At 42.0% G+C, this 13,819-nt stretch overlaps 1 protein-coding gene across 6 annotated transcripts in view; it reads right to left on the minus strand.

Moving 5' to 3' along the window:
• Nucleotides 1-13,819, minus strand: part of LRRK1 (leucine rich repeat kinase 1) — a 158,567-nt gene that overhangs the window by 133,161 nt on the left and 11,587 nt on the right. For 3 of the 6 annotated variants that reach the window (XM_068275093.1, XM_068275089.1, XM_068275090.1), the window contains one exon: nucleotides 11,257-11,344. The exons of 2 other annotated variants lie outside the window; for them this stretch is intronic. The gene's annotated coding sequence lies outside the window, so the exon portion shown is untranslated. Of the gene's footprint in view, nucleotides 1-6,463; nucleotides 6,628-11,256; nucleotides 11,345-13,819 lie in introns of those variants that run through there. One more of the 6 variants, XM_068275092.1, reaches the window with a different exon arrangement.

Genomic DNA, 13,819 nt, shown 5'->3' on the forward strand with positions numbered 1-13,819 from the left:
ATAGGAAAATTATTTAAAAAAATAGGTTAATTTGTAAAAAAAAAAAAAAAAAAATATTTGTATAAAATAAATAAACAATACTGGGAGCGATCAGAGCCCACCAACAAAAAGAACTGTTGGTGGGCAGAAAAGGGGGGGGGGGGGAGAATCACTTGTGTGCTGAGTTGTACGGCCCTGCAGCGAGGCCTTAAAGAGAATCTGTTCTCTAAATGTTTTACAGCAAAAAGCATACCATTCTATTCATTATGTTCTCCTGGGCCCCTCTGTGCTGTTTCTGCCACTCTCTGCTGCAATCCTGGCTTGTAATTAACAGTTTTAGGCAGTGTTTACAAACAAACTAACCAGCTTGTGATAGGCTCACATAAGCAGAGTGTGTGAGTCATACAGAGCCTGCAGGGGGCCTGCAGAGGGTGTGTATCGCTTCTATCCAATCACAAGCAGCCCTGCACATTCCACACATTCAAGCCTTATGCCCCATACACACCAGACCATAGTCTTTTGAAAATGAAAGATCACAGACCAATCTTACCACCCTTCATGTAGTATGAGAGCCATACTCTACACAGTCTTTTCTATGGAGCTGAACTCCACATCAGAAAAAAATCTTTGCAAGATGCTGCACACACAGATGCTGTACAGACACAAAAGATCAGTATCTGCAAAAGATCTGTTCCTGCCAAAAATCCATTCCTGCAAATTGCAATGATAGTATATGAGATCTGCAGATCATCATACACACATGATTTAACTGACATTCATCTGCAGATCAAGCAATCATCTGCAGATCTGAAAATCCATCCTGGTGGATCTGATCTGCAGATGAATGTCAGTTAAATCATGTGTGTATGATGATCTGCAGATCTCATAGACTATCATTGCAATTTGCAGGAATGGATTTTTGGCAGGAACAGATCTTTTGCAGATACTGATCTTTTGTGTCTGTACAGCATCTGTGTGTGCAGCATCTTGCAAAGATTGTTTTCTGATGTGGAGTTCAGCTCCATAGAAAAGACTGTGTAGAGTATGGCTCTCATACTACATGAAGGGTGGTAAGATTGGTCTGTGATCTTTCATTTTCCAAAGACTATAGTCTGATGTGTGTATGAGCCTTTAGCCCGACAGACACGACAGAGGAAAGGAGATAAGATTTATTACAGAGACAGTGCAAGTAGGAAAGGCTGCAGTAAGCCAGAGCACATTAGAACAGGCAAAGGAACTTATAGGATAGAAGAACTAAGGCTGAAAATTTTGTTACAGAGTCTCTTTAAATCTGCAAAAAAATAGCCTGGTCACTAGGGTGGTGTAAGCCTGCGGTCCTCAAGTGGTTAAGATTACTTTCACAGTGACAGGTCAAATAATATTATCACGTAGCAAAAGCAATGCGATTATATTGTAATGGTATGTTCACATTGGGGCGTTAGCAGTGGGCATTTGACTTGCACATTTACAGTTGTAGCGAAGCATTGTTTTCACGTACTGCATGCTTCAATGTATGCAACGCATTGTGTGCATAATGTAGAATGCGACCTTTTCCCCTTTGTTGCAGGCCTGGAACCCACTAGTGTTTTTTTTTTTGAGTGTTTAGGCAGCGCTTTCAATCGCTAGCGACTTCCCTAAACGCTCTGCCAATGTAAATGGTTGAGGCAGTTTCCACTAAAGCGATTGCGATTAAGGAAATCACAATCGCAGGACATGCAGCATTTTGGGAGCGTTTCCATTCTAATGAATTGTATAAGAGCAGGAAAACCGCTTCCAAAAATCGCTTGCAAAATGCTATGACTGATTGCTAGGGATTGCGATAGCATTTTGCGCTTTCTGGTGGTCTCCAGGCAGCATTGTGGAACTAGCACAAAGTGTCCAAATCAGAACAGCAGCTGAACTGATTGACATGCAGGAATGCGCACATTACTGCAGTGCATAATCCTGAAATCTAAACCTGGAACAATTAAGATCATAAACACCAAAAGAAAAAGGAAAACCTATCTGAGCCATAAATAATATCTCAAGGACACTCTATCTCAATGGTTAAATTACATAATCTTTATTGGCAAACAAACAAGATTTATAAAAACAATTAAAATACAATCTCCTGGTACGTGTCAATTGTTATTGGCACTATCCACCTCTGGAACACAGTTGAATAAATAACACTAAAATAGTATACAGTTCAAAGGGAAAGATGCCACATATTGTGCACTATTGTGCAAAAAACATTCCTTTTCCAAGTAAAGTGCTTCTGTGCAAATAAAAAAAAAAAATCAATATAAGTGCTGCGTGCATGCCCGCGTCCACGCCCAACAGCGTGGGCGCACGCATACACGCAGCATGTGCAAAACATACAAATATTATAAACTAGGGAAAACTACATGTGTCCTATATAAAAAACCTATTTCCCAATGTAACTGGGCAGGCCTGTGCTGAAAAAGAGCTAAGCAAAACAACCCTCGTGCAATACACTGAGAAAGGATCCTCAAGCAAGTCAAAGTGCTATGTGCTATGTACAACGTACTGCCAGACAAAAAATATCACCCCAGAGAACACCTAACGCGGTCGAAGCTTGCGGCTGCTTCAGAAGAGCCTCTTCTGAAGCAGCCGCAAGCTGCGACCGCGTTAGGTGTTCTCTGGGGTCCCCCTCTGGATGTCTCTCTGGGTAAGCGATGCCTTTTGATTCACAGGCCTCAATTCACGGAGCATTATCAAACGTTTATCAAACACTTTATCAAACGTTTGATAATTTACCTCATGGGTAAAACCTCATTTTAAATTCACCAAGGTGTTATATATTTATCGAATGTTTTACTGATATAACGTTCAACAAATATATAACACCTTAGGCCTCAATTCACGGAGCATTATCAAACGTTTATCAAACACTTTATCAAACGTTTGATAATTTACCTCATGGGTAAAATCTCATTTTGAATTCACTAAGGTGTTATATATTTGTTGAAAGTTTTATCGGTAAAACATTCGATAAATATACAACACCTTAGTGAATTTAAAATTAGATTTTACCCATGAGGTAAATTATCAAACGTTTGATAAAGTGTTTGATAAACGTTTGATAATGCTCCGTGAATTGAGGCCATTGGCCTCGATTCATAAAACTGCCTGCGAGCGGGGAAAGTCGAGCGGGGAAACACCGCTGTCGGTATTTCCGCCTTCAGGGTGGTAATTCATAAAAATTTAGCTACTTGTGATATACGTGCGGAGATACTCCGCTGTAGGCAGGCGTTAGGCTGTCGGGAGACGTGCGGAAACAGGGAAGCAGGCGGAATCCCTCCGTGCGGTGTTCTCTCTGCAGCTGCTTGGGAGGTCTGTCCCATTCACTGCAACGGATTCCGCACGCTTCTCGCCACATCAGAGGTAGCGGTAATACCCGTCCGCATACCGCTACCTCTAATCTTTATGAATTGACATTTGTTACTGTTGCTGTGATAATCACCGCGCAAGGCGGTGATTGATCACTCTGCTCGCAAATGTCGGCTTTTCATGCGGAAAAAGCCTTTATGAATACTTATTTTGCTGTGTGGTCGGTAAAGTGAGCGTTTTTTTGCATTTCCGAATGCGGGAATGCTTTATGAATCGAGGCCTAAGGCCTCAATTCACTAAGCTTTATCAAACACTTTATCAAACGTTTGATAATTTACCTCATGGGTAAAAACGAATTTTGAATTCACTAAGGTGTTATATTATGTTATATATTTATTGAACGTTTTATCAATAAAACATTTAATAAATATTTAACACTTTAGTGAATTCAAAATTAGATTTTGCGCATGAGGTAAATTATCAAACGTTTGATAAAGTGTTTGATAAATCTTAGTGAATTGAGGCCTTAGTGAGGTTTTACCCATGAGGTAAAATTATCAAACGTTTGATAAAGTGTTTGATAAACGTTTGATAATGCTCCGTGAATTGAGGCCACAGTGATATTTTTTGTCTGGCAGTACGTTGTACATAGCACATACAGTAGCACTTTGACTTGATTGAGGATCTTTTCTCAGTGTATTGCACGAGGGTTGTTTTGTTTAGCCCTTTTTCAGCACAGGCCTGCCCAGTTACATTGGGAAATAGGTTTTTTTATATAGGACACATGTCGTTTTCACTAGTTTATAATATTTGTATGTTTTGCACATGCTGCGCTTATGCGTGCGCCCACGCTGTTGGGCGTGGACGCGGGCATGCACGCAGCACTTATATTGATTTATTTTTATTTGCACAGAAGCACTTTACTTGGAAAAGGAATGTTATTTGCACAATAGTGCACAATATGTGGCATCTTTCCCTTTGAACTGTATACTATTTTAGGCCCCATTCACACTTGCGGTTTGAGTCCGCAAGTGTCCGGGGGTCCGGTGGCCGCAAAGAGACCGTACGGGTCTCTGCGGTGGCCACAAGGCGGCACAAGTTCCGGATCCGGAATGTATCAGTTCCGGCTACAATAAAGTAGCCGGAACTAGATACATTGCAGTGCCGGAAAGGCACTGCAAGCATGGGGGATACCGGCGTGTAGTCCGGGCCCCCCAAGTGGCATAGGACCGGTGCTGGAAGCATCCGGTCCTATTGCCAGTGTGATGGGAAACATCCGTTTCCCATTGCACAGCATGGCCGCATGCGAAGGGTCAGGATCCGGCCTGGGTCCGCAGCCGCACTAGGACGGACTGAAAAATAGCGCATGTTGGAAAAAAAGCTGGACCGTCCCGGAGCTGCGTTCCCAGATCGGATCCGGACGGCGCACGAGTGTGAATGGATACGTTGATTAACAATGTATCCATTCACCATCCGCTGTGTACGGAGCGTTCCGGGTCCGGGGAAGCCGGACCTGGAACGCTAATGTGAACCGGGCCGTAGTGTGATTTATTCAACTGTGTTCCAGAGGTGGATAGTGCTAATAACAATTGACACGTACCAGGAGATTGTATTTTAATTGTTTTTTATTGAAGACCTAGGAGCATGATACCAAATAGGAGAATACATCTCATGAGGTCTATATTTGTGTTACTAATTTTTATAGTTGGAACAATTAAGATGTGATCATCATAACTTATTTAAATAAAAATGATTTAGGCAGGGAACACACTACATGCGTTTTTGCGCGGTTTGCCACGAACGGCAAAACGTGCACAATTTTAAAGGCTATTGAAATTAATAGCCTAGCGCAGGAAACGCTGCGCCGCATGCATTTGTGCGCGTTTGCGGTTTTTTCCGCGTTTTGTAACAGCACAGTTTTCTGCTTTTACCCACACGTTGCCTGGCAGTACATGCCATGCAAACGCATAAAGGCGGAAACGCACACGTTAGACACGACCGCAAAACCCGACGGAAACCTAGGGAACGCAGGGGAAAACGGCCCTGCAAGTGTGTTCCCTGCCTAAGAACTTGAAGCATAAATTGGCAAATACTGTACTCAATTAGATGCATTCTCATTATTGAATACAAAAGTTCAAGGGAAATGGTCACTTCTAAAACCATGTTTCCGTTTTCAGAAATGTATTTTCGCCAGAAAAAAAAATAAATAAAATTGTTCATCTGCAACAACAAAAAAAAAGGGATGCATACATCGACTACCAAACAATTTTGTTTTATGTAAAAAATATGCATCAAATTGACTCACTGATTCTTGGGCCTGACATTTTTGAGATGTGTTGCGCAACACGAAAAAAACGTGCAACTGTGCTAAGCTGCCACGATCCTTTTGCTGTACTATCACAACACCACCGAAAAGACCCACTGTGCATTAGAGGTGTGGTACGGCTATACAGTGAAGCATGCAATACAATGACTGTATACTTCACTGCCAATGTAAACGCATGCACTACCCTGAAACCTCCACAAACCGCTGGATGTGAAAGCCCCATAGGAATATCATTGCATCGTGTTGCAATATTGTCCGTTGCAATGCAACACAACAGACACTGGCCTCCCTCTATTCAATTCATTTTTTCTCCTAAGTTTTCTCCTAGGTGCAATTTTCCCTCTAAACAATAAATGCCTTTTAAGCCACCAGCAAGTTAAAAAAAACTTTAGTACTTTGATGGTACTTTTTCACCTAATTGTGGTACTTTTTCAACTGCGGAGTGCTAAAAAAAATTATAAATGAAGATGAAAAATGATCTCCAAGAAGAATACTTAGGAGAAAACGTGAATTGAATAAGGGTCACACAGTATGAAAGCACTTAGGTGTAATGGCATCAAATCTGAAGGAAGGAACCAATTTAGTTTTCCATTTTCTGCACTCATATCAAACAATCACATTATTCCATGTATGGCTATGCGAAGCAATGAGACAAAAGAACAAATCCTCTGCCTAGGAAGAGATGTGTTCCTGGAAATAATTACTGTACAGTGTATGAGAAGTCTGCAAGCTGTGCCAGGCAGAGGCAGTAACGTGAGCTGAGCAGTACCAGCATCGTCTGCCAGCAGCGCCCTGTCACGCCAGAGCAGAGCCTCTGTAACTTACACGTGCCCAGGTGCTGCTCACTGGCTGCAGTCACACGGCTGCCATGCCCTCCTCGGGGACCCCTCTTCTTCTTCTGCTGCAGAGATGGATGTTGGAAACTTTCTCATCACCCCATTGTCCGTCCGTCAGTCTGTTTGTCAGTCTTCACTTCCTCAATCCTGGGAGGAGGGGCGATCGGCGGCACTTCCTTAGCAGGGCGGCGAGAGGGGAGAGAAGGGAGACGGTGCTGGCCGGGAGTGTGCGTGGAGGGGGTGGCTGGGCAGTGAACGCAACAGTATTGGAAGATCTCTCCGGTCACTAGGGAAACTATAACCGTGACTGCCATCATTGTTTCCAAGTCCCTGCGTGTCATTTTGTGGTCTATGAAACGTGCAGGGATAGGATTGCAGCCATACACACTGTTGTTTTGACATAATAATGTTGTAGGCAATGGAATCCGCCTGAATTGTATCTATTTTTTTAACTTTTCTGAAAAATGTATCATAACTGAGAAGAAAGGAAGTGCAGCAGGGGTGTCAAACTCAAATGCACGGTGGACTGAAATTACGGTACACACACTGGAACTAATAAGGCGTACGTTAAAAAGGGGCGCTGGGAAAAAAGGGCGCGGGGTTTTAAACGATAAGCATGGATAACGTTTAAAAACGTATTGTACTGTATTTCGTTTAAAATTAATGTTTTATAAAGTTATAAATCATTAAATAATGTGCATTAAATCGGCAATTGTAAAAACGTTAATCTTCCGTTTAAATAGTGAAACGTATAATAACGTTTAAAAAAAAATTACTAAGTAACCCTCCCTGTACCTACCCCTAACCCCTAGACCCCCCTGTTAGTGCCTAAACCTAAGACCCCCCTGTTGGTGCCTAAACCTAAGACCCCCCTGTTGGTGCCTAAACCTAAGACCCCCCTGTTGGTGCCTAAACCTAAGACCCCCCTGTTGGTGCCTAAACCTAAGACCCCCTGTTGGTGCCTAAACCTAAAACCCCCTGTTGGTGCCTAAACCTAAGACCCCCCTGTTGGTGCCTAAACCTAAGACCCCCCTGTTGGTGCCTAAACCTAAGACCACCCTGTTGGTGCCTAAACCTAAGACCCTCCTTAGTGCTCACTGTATTGTGTGTAGAATAATGTTTTAAAAACAGTAAGGGATAAAATATATTACAATTTACATTACGTACTGATCGCTTTGTTTTGTGAATAATAATGTTTTACAAACAGTAAGGGATAACATTTAAAATAATGTTTTATTGAAATAAGAAACGTAAATCATCACAAGCAGTTATAAAACATGAAAAATCTTCGGGCGCCGTTGGAAAACGTTATTATACTCGGGCGCCCTTTTTTCCTGTTCGGCGCCCATTAATTGATAATTATTATAGGAGTGAATAGCGGCGCCCGATTTGTCCACTAGCCTCCTGCGCCCTTTTTTACTGTTACCACTAATAAGTGTCCTTTTACACTATATCAGTTGATCTCAGTTATGAAAGGACAACTGATTTTCAAAGTAATGTCCATGTTTTCTTATGGTTCAATTCACATCCTCTCTTAAAATTAGCCTGGTTTCTAATTCCCCCCTATACATTTCCCAGGTGTGTAGTGGTCCCCTCCCTCCCCTATACAGTTCCCTGGTGTCTAGTGGCCCTCCTCCCTCCCCTATACAGTTCCCTGGTGTCAAATTCCTCCTTCCTCCCCTTTACAGTTCCCTGTTGTCTAATGCCTTCTTCCTCCCCTATACAGTTCCCTGGTGTCTAGCGGTCCTCCCTCCTATACAGTTCCCTGGTGTTTAATTGTCCTCCTTCACCTATTCAGTTTCCTGGTGTCTAGTGCCCCCCCCCCCCCCTCCATACTGTTCCTTGGTGTCTAGTGGTCCTCCCTCCCTCTCCTATACAGTTACCTGGTGTTTAGTGGTCCTCCCTCAACTTTACAGTTCCCTGGTGTCTAGTGGCCCCTCCCCTATGCATTTCCCCGGTATTTAGTTGTCCTCCCTCCCTCTCCTATACAGTTCCCTGGTGTCTAGTTGGCCCCTCCCTGCCCTATACATTTCCCCAGTGTTTAGTTGTCCTCCCTCCCTTTCCTATACAGTTCTCTGGTGTCTATAAATTTCTGCGGTGTTTAGTTGTCCTCCCTTGCCTATACAGTTCCCTGGTGTCAAGTGTCCCCCTCCATCCCTTATACAGTTCTCTGTTGTCTAGTGGTCCTCCCTCCCTCTCCTATACAGTTCCCTGGTGTCAAGTGGCCCCCTCCCTCCCTTATACAGTTCTCTGGTGTCTAGTGGTCCTCCCTCCCTCTCCTATACAGTTCCCTGGTGTCAAGTGGCCCCCTCCCTCCCCTTATACAGTTCTCTGGTGTCTAGTGGTCCTCCCTCCCTCTCCTATACAGTTACCTGGTGTCTAGTGGCCCCCTTCCTCCCCTATAAATTTCTGCGGTGTTTAGTTGTCCTCCCTTGCCTATACAGTTCCCTGTTGTCAAGTGGCCCCCTCCCTCCCTTATACAGTTCCCTGGTGTCTAGTGAACCCCCTCCCTCCCTCCTCTATATAGTTCCCTGGTGTCTAGTGCTTTCCCCCTCCCTCCCCCATATAGTTTCCCTGGTAATCTAGGGCTTCACCTCCAGTACAGCTTCCCTGGTGGTCTAGAGCCTAGGTTCTCAACGTGTGGTACGCGTACCCCAGTAGGTACTTCTGATGGGTCCAGGGGGTACTCAGGCTTGATATACTTGACCAAGGATAACACATTTAGAAATTTAGAAAATGATAAATCTCGTTAAAAAAAACACCAAATTAGTGTTCTTGCTAATTAAAAGCAATAGTAAATGCTTGGAAATGGTTTAGAAACAATTATCATGTACTATGATTAAATATATATTTGTCAAGGGGTACTTGTGATAATGTTTGCTATGCTAGGGGGTACTTGGAGAGTACAGGGTTTTAAAAAGGGTACATACCAATAACATGTTGAGAAACACTGGTCTAGAGTGGGTCAGACATAATGCAAAGGGGGGAAACTACTTGTGGGCCAAATTTGATGGCTCTGCAGGCAAACTTTGGCCACGGGCTGGGGTTTGTCATGTTTGTCTTAAAGGGTCAGTTGTAGTGCCAGCATCAGTGTAGATAATGTAAATGGAGCAAATGCCTCCTTGCTTTACAGGCTAGTGTACATGGAATTCTGAGATCAACTCACTTTATTAGGGTGCCCATATATTACTATATATTGTGGCCTGATCGACACTCTGATTCACAAATATTATCGAATCAGAAGTGAATCAGTGCTGCTACACAGCTGCCAATCAATCTTTTGATCAATTTCATGTTGAAATCTATTGGACATCTGGGTGCAGATGTGTGGCAGTAACAGATCCCTCTCTATTCAGATTCAGTCAGAGAAGGATCTGTCTGATGATCAAATCTGGTTCCCCATCTGCCAGTGTATGGGCACCTTTGTTTAGTCCAGTAAATAGAAGCCTTAGGGTTGGTTCACACTATGAGCATTTTGAGCTTTTTTTAAAATCACGAGTATTTTTAAAAGCACCGTAAAAGCGCTTGTGTTATGAAATCCTATGTGAGTGTTCTCACATGAGCAATGAGCTTTTTTTCCCAATCGCAAAAGTGGCTCCTGCACCATTTCTAGGCAAATGCGCTTCAAAGCAGGGTGTAGGAAAAATCGCAAATCGATCTAAAAGCGCTTTGAACAGTGATTCTGTGAGCAATTTTCAGGCAAATGGGCTTCAAAAGACATTCAGTTCCTGGTCAAAGGTGCACTACCTGTTTGCACGCAAAACAAAAACGCATACAAAATCTTTTGCAACACAAAGCACACATCGCTCTAAAAATGCCAGGAATCACTCACAAAAGCACATACAATTGCACTTGCAATTTTAGGTGTTAGTGCTGGAAAGTTCAATGGGTGTCAGCTAAAAAAAAGGGATCAGTTTGCTTCACACTGTCACAGCTGATCTTTGGAAAACAATCTTAAATTGGAGCTGTTACAATGAAATTAAAAATATAACACTCAGTTCTATGTTGCTAATGTTCTACTTATCATCAGAATTACGCATACAATTACAGTATATCCCTTACAGTAAACTCCAAGGGACCAGTAAAAGTAGTTTACTATATCAGAAGTTTACTATATCAGAATTGGTCATGCATTGTATATTTTTTATACAGACACAGTTGCTGGGACCTGAGGACTGAGTTTACTATAGCCAAAGGTTTACTATATCAGAGTTTACTATAAGATTCTGCTGTAATCATATCATACGTTTATTTTAATTTCAGGTTTGCTTTTTAAATAGGCTTCATAATTATCCCAAGTATACGTGACCATAATAAGCTCAAGTGCCCTGTGATCAATCAGAAAAAACTATGAAAATAGCATTTAAGAAACGAAAGATTTATGTAAGTTTTATTTAACTGGTGTACAATAAACAGAGGCACCAGATATTTGCTGCAAGATGAGAAAGTAGATGCTCATTGTATGAAGCTGCCCAGATGACACCGGACCTTCCCAAGAGCTTAGAATCCAACAGTACAACATCTGTTGGGGGAAAAATTAATAATTTCAGAAAACACATTTAATTTCCAAATGGGTAAGAGATGAGTTAGAATTAGACATGGAGGAAACTAGGACATGCAATGAAGGGATAGGAGAGAAGGATGTGAGAGATGAGGTGATTGGAGGGATGGGAGAGGAGGCACAATGAAGGAGGTGTGAGTAATATTGAGATAGATTTACATGTACTGTATAAATGTGAAGCACTGACAAGAGGGCACAGATATGTTCCCATGAATACTTACAGTCGGCAGAATAAGTGATAAAGTCCAAAAAGTACTAGCAAGGCTGGAGCTGCGATCAGCAACATCTTAGTTATGTAGAGAATTCTTTCTGGATGATAGAACAAGACAAGGCAAAGATGAACCTGTTCTCTATGCAGGGTGTAACTACAAGGGAGCAGCCATTGCTACCACAAGGGGCCCAGAGCTTTAAGGGGGTCCCAACTACTACTTGTTTCCACCTGATAAAGGGGTCCATCCTTCAGATCAGGTGTATTTGTGACTACACTTGTAATGGGTGTGAAAATTAAGATGCCCACACTTGTTTTCAAGGTGGAGCACCAGGCTGTGAGTGAAGCGGGGCTTTTTGGCGCCCGCCTTGCGCCGCATAGTGCCAAAGCTTGTCACAGTTATAGCAATAATAGGTGATTGCCGGACTCCGAATTACGATGACTCAGAGAGGGAATAGTATTTAACACCCGTCTCCCCTCCAAAGATTCATGCGGTAGCAGGGTGAGTCGTCATTTGGCTCACCCTGCGCCTAAAAGCCTTGGGCGCCAAAAAAGCATGTACAGTACGCGGCTGTGAGGTTCACAAGGGGTTGGCAGGGAAAAGGGTGTGAACACTGTGAGGCCCCATCCAAGTTTTTTGGGGTTCCTCATGATTTATAGTTATGCCCTTGGCTTTATAGGATCTTGTCAATAACTATAACCGGTTAAAAGTATATCTGAGGTGAAAGAGAAAATGTAAGCTTTACTTACCTGAGGCTTCTTCCAGCCCCTAGCAGTCTTTCTTGATTGCCCTTCTGTACCCTGGAGCATTCTGCACATGGGCAGTTTAAAGGGGTTCTTTCGCGAATAAGGAAAAAAATAAAAAGTGGTTTATGCATAAACTATTAAACATCCTTCTAAAATAGTGTAAAAAGTTTTTTACAAAAATGAATGGTTTCATCAATACGACATGTAATGTAACACAGTGGCAGATGATGGACTGGGAGGCTAATCCATTTGTTAGGGGTTTTTTTTTTCTTTACTTTCACAACCATAACTGCTGCCTAAGTAGTTTTCAGTAGTATAATCCACTTCTAGCAGGAATGCTGTTATAGTCCTAACAGCTTAGCTCTGCTGAGCTGCTCAATATGTGTTTACATTGTTGCTAGGCAACCAGAGGCTGGTGCAGAGACTCAAATGTGAAAAGAGTCATAAGCTGTTGGGAGAATCAGTCCCATCTACACCATATGATTATTTGTCAGATTCCATTCAATTTGATTCGATTCATTGATTTGATTTGATTCAATCTGACATGTCTGATTCATGATTCGATTCAATTTGATTCAAATTGAATCGAATCATGAATCAGACATGTCAGATTGAATCAAATCAAATCAATGAATCAAATTAAATTGAATCGAATCTGACAAAGAATCATATGGTGTAGATGGGACTGATTCTCCCAACAGCTTATGACTCTTTTCACATTCTCTGCACCGGCCTCTGGTTGCCTAACAACAATGTAAACACATATTGAGCAGCTCAGCTGAGCTAAGCTGTTAGGGCTATAACTGCGATTCCTGCTAGAAGTGGGCTATACAACTGAAAACTACTTAGGCAGCAGTTATGGTTGTGAAAAAAAGTAAAGAAAAAAACCACCCCTAACAAATGGATTAGCCTCCCAGTCCTTCATCCGTCACTGTGTTACATTACATGTTGTATTGATGAAACCATTCATTTTTTAAAAAAACTTTTTACACTATTTTAGAAGGATGTTCATTAGCTTATGCATAAACCACTTTTTAGTTTTTTCCTTATTCGCGAAAGAACCCCTTTAAGTCTTTGTGAATTGCGCATAATGCTCTCGGCTATAGGAGTGCAATTGAGAGAGGCTCACTGGCTCTGGGATCTTTTGGAGGGGCTAGCGATTGCACACTGGAGGGCAGTGGAACTGCTGTGCTGAACCAGATAGACTTCTACCAGCTTTTAGTAGCATAGTTTATTTTAAAACTACAGTATAGGGGAATGGAATATGAGAAATAGTGTATGTTTTCACCCATTTTTCCCTTTAAAATGCATAGAAAATAAAGTAACTACTGATAACAAATATCATCCACAAAAAGCTCAATTTGTGAGAAAAAAAAAGGATATAGATCATTTTGATGTGATGAACAGTGATAAAGTTATTGCCAAATGAATGGGAGGAGCACTGAAAGGTAAAAATTGTTGATGGCAGGAAGGGTAAAACAGCCTGTGGAGTGAAGTGGTTAATATACAAAATCAAGTCAGCACAGCATGTTGAATATCACATTACTCAAAAGTAATCTAGAGAATTGGGGTTGATGTCTAGATTTGTAGATTATAATTGAGGCATGGTGCTTCACCCATGGATCCCATACATTATTAAACGTATTATGCAGCCCCCATATTGACCAGGTTGCTCTAGAATTGGACGTTCTGTTGTATTTTTCCACTAGTGATAGTGGACTTGATGCACAAAACTGCAGTAATAATATTGTGCGCAGATAGCAATATTACAGATGGAAGTTACACTTACGGAATTCGGAATTATGGTTTGTAAAATTCCCTTGGAAATT

This window comes from Hyperolius riggenbachi, chromosome 3, assembly GCF_040937935.1.
Source record: "Hyperolius riggenbachi isolate aHypRig1 chromosome 3, aHypRig1.pri, whole genome shotgun sequence".
Lineage (NCBI taxonomy): Eukaryota > Metazoa > Chordata > Amphibia > Anura > Hyperoliidae > Hyperolius > Hyperolius riggenbachi.